Source organism: Herpailurus yagouaroundi, unplaced genomic scaffold (genome assembly GCF_014898765.1).
Source record: "Herpailurus yagouaroundi ecotype Mexico unplaced genomic scaffold, PumYag 193, whole genome shotgun sequence".
Lineage (NCBI taxonomy): Eukaryota > Metazoa > Chordata > Mammalia > Carnivora > Felidae > Herpailurus > Herpailurus yagouaroundi.
In genome coordinates this window covers 6,624,855-6,628,210 of record NW_024412424.1, presented here as the reverse complement: position 1 = coordinate 6,628,210, position 3,356 = coordinate 6,624,855, and the positions used below count along the sequence as shown (strand labels likewise).

At 50.8% G+C, this 3,356-nt stretch overlaps 1 long non-coding RNA gene across 1 annotated transcript; it reads right to left on the bottom strand.

Moving 5' to 3' along the window:
- Positions 1-1,276: 1,276 nt before the first annotated feature.
- Positions 1,277-1,890, bottom strand: LOC121011304 (uncharacterized). Its single transcript, XR_005781560.1, has 2 exons — positions 1,653-1,890; positions 1,277-1,487 (listed from the first exon to the last, which is right to left on the bottom strand). It is a non-coding gene; the product is annotated as an uncharacterized LOC121011304 (long non-coding RNA).
- Positions 1,891-3,356: the final 1,466 nt, after the last annotated feature.

Genomic DNA, 3,356 nt, shown 5'->3' with positions numbered 1-3,356 from the left:
AGGACCTTCATGTTTTAAGGTGAAGCCCTTGGCCTTCCAAAGCCCGAGTATCAATGGATTCCTCACCTGAGGGGCTACCCGTGGTGTCTTGTTTTCTGATGCCACTTGGGACACTAAATTTTGTGGGGTTTTTCACACCAATAACTAATTCTCTGATTCTCCCACACCAACTAGGTGTCCAACAATTCAATCCAATTTGGACACCAACCCTTGAATTAGTGCAGACCCCACAGGTTAAGGGCTCAGTCCCACAAGACTGACCCTACTTCAGGTGCTGGTCCCAAGTCCCAAGAGGGCCACCCATAACTTCTGATCAACTGGCTATAAATCAGGTCTAAGCCCCCTCCTCAGATTCAATAACTTGCTGGAATGACTCCTAGAACTCAGGGAAACACTTTATTTACATTTAAAAAAGATGCAATTCAGGAACCACCAAAAGGAAGAAATGTATAGAATGAGGTACTGGGGAGAGGGAGAGGGTGGCGTGGAGTTTCCAGGATAACCAGGGCTGTTGCCTTCCTAGCACATCAGTGCGTTCACTAATCTGGAAATTCCCAGAACTCCACTATGTAGGGGGTTTTACGGAGGTTTCATTACAGAAGCACCATTAATTAAATCACCGGCCTTTCCAAGTTTAAGGACAAGTGTAGAAGTGGGGTACTGGGAGACCTTACCTTCAAAAACCCTAGAAACCAAGTTACATAGATCATAAAATACTTGGATTAGAATTTTAAAAATAATGTCTTGACTTTAAAACTTTATTTAAAAAAAATTTTATGTTTGTTTGTTTATTTATTTAGAGAGCAAGCCGGGGAGGGGCAGAGAGAGAGAGAGAGAGAAATCCCGAGCTGGCTCTGCACTGTCAGCACAGAGCCCGACACAGGGCTTGAACTCACAAACTGCGAGATCATGACCTGAGCTGAAACCAAGAGTCAAGAGCCAAATGAAGAGATGCTTAACCAACCGAGCCACCCAGGCGCCCCTAAAACTTTATATTTGAAAGGAAAGAAAATTTGATATTGCTGGTGTTGATTATAAAAAAAAAAAAACAAAAAACCATTGGCCCCTGGTTGATAGAAGTGAATCTCCAACCCCCACCTCCCCGGTTCGGGCTGAAAGTTCCTACCCTCTATTCATGGCTTGGTCTTTATGGTGACCTGCCCCCATCCAGAACCTTTCTAAAGGGTTTGGCTTTCCCCGGCCGGGAGTCTTATTAGCATACGAAAGACAGCAAATCCAAGTATTTTTAGGAGCTCTGGTGCCAGGAAGCAGGGACTAAGAACACGTATTTTTTATTACACCACACCCCCAGCGGTGGCTTCAGGCTGCCAGGTTCGCTAGAGCCTTCATCCTAGCTGGGTTTCCACTGCCTTCAGCTCCTACCAGACAAATGTCCAGTCCGGACCCACCTCTATTTCCCCGCAGCACCTTCTGCCATTCCTGGTGACAACATCTCTATCACTTGCAGGAAACGGACTCTGCCCGACCTAATCAGAAACAGAATTTGTGAAAAGGAACTTGTGTAGCTTCCAGAGCCACCGAGGGGGCCGGAGGACAAGACTCAGAGCCGGACAGCTCGTTTCCAGTCCAAACCTCCGTCCTGCTCTGGCCTGCTGAGCAAGCCACCACCACTGCCACCGCAGGATCCTCACCGTAGCCCAGACACTGCAGGATCCTCACATAGCCCAGACACTTCGAGCCCTGAGCCTCGAAGGAGGCTCTCTGTTGTCCAGACGTGGCAGCCAGCCCCCCAGCGAACTCCTGGGAGGGTACGTCTGATTGGCTGGGCCTGGACAAAGGCCCTTGCCCTGGGGCGAAGGACAGCGAGCCAGTGAGTCTCTGGCATTTCTGCCTTCTCGAGTGGAAGAAAGGGGCCCAGGTGCTGGGTGAAGAGGAATGGCAGGGGCCTCTACTTTAGCATTGCTAATTAACAAAAATTCGACTGAGTAAAATTTAAAGATCTAATTGGCTTTCTTAAGTGATTCCTGAAGTGGGCAGCATCTCATCTTACCCGTGGAGGGGAGCTCTGAGGAGTGGGACCAGATGGAAGGTTTCTATAGAAGGAGGGTGGGAGCAGGAAGGTTATTAGCAAAAGAAAAGGATTGTTCCAGACCTGGCCTCTTTCTGGGGGGCGAAGCAAGGTGTCTTATCATGCAGACGACCCCATCTTTCTTTGAGGGGTGGGAGAGGAGCAAGAGGCCGACTCAGTGGCGCTGATTGAAAAATTCCTGACTGACCGGTTAAGACTACATTTCTGGGAGAGGTTGAAACTGCAATTAGATCAGGTATCAAGGCCTGGTTTGGGAACTTGGTCTGAGGGACGTCATTTGGGGCCCGTGATTTTTGTTTTGTTTTGTTCTAATTTTTTAATGTTATTTTTGTGTGTGTGAGAGAGAGAGAGCAGAAGAGGGGCAAAAGAGAGAGGGAGACAGAATCGGAAGCAGACTCCAAGCTCTGAGCTGTCAGCAGAGCCTGACGCGGGGCTCGAACTCACAAACCGTGAGATCAAGACCTAAGCCAAAGGCCGACGCTTAACCGACTGAGACACCCAGGCAAGCCTGCACCCCCCCCCCCCCCCCCCCGTGTTTTTTTTTTGGTTTTTTTTTTTTTTTTTTTTTTACAGCACTCACCTCTCCTGGCCCAGAGTCTCAGTCCTGGGCTGACAGGTTGCGCCCACCCCCTGTCAGGGACTGGGCTTTCTGGGCATCACTGGGTGCTCCCCATGCAGAATTGTCACTACAGGTTGGCCACACACTGGGGGCTGGGCATTTGAGGTCAGCGCTCAATATAGGGGCCATTTACAGAGCTATAGACAGGTTCAAGTGGCCATTTAGGTCAGGGCAGCACCAGGGGCTAACATCAGGAGAACTTTCAGTCCACAGGCCTACAGGGGCAAAGTGGGGAAGGGTTACCGGAACCTGGTGTGGGACCATCCCTTAGCCACGTACTGGTCCCCACACCTCCAGTTTCAGTTCCTGTAATCTGTCCACCAGAGGGATCTCTGAAGTCACTCACTCCTGTGGCCCTCTAGATAAGTCTCCGTTTCTGAGCACTATGGCCCTGAAAGAGAAGGAGGAGAGAGGAGTGGCTATGGGGTGGCACATATTGACTGCAGGCAGGAGGTTGGGGAAGGAGTAGGGGGGAGCAGCCCCACCCCTGCACTCTCCTCTCCCACCTGACCACCCACTTTGCCTTTTATTTGCCAAGCCTAGAAAGAAGCCCAGGAAAAGGGAGCCCCAGGACAGGGTAGGGTGGAGGGCGGGACTGGAGGGGAAAGTAGAAGACAGCCAGCTGCCACAGGCCCCTCCTATGGGTGGCACCGAGGACTGGGGGCACTGAGGCAGCCCGCCCCCAGG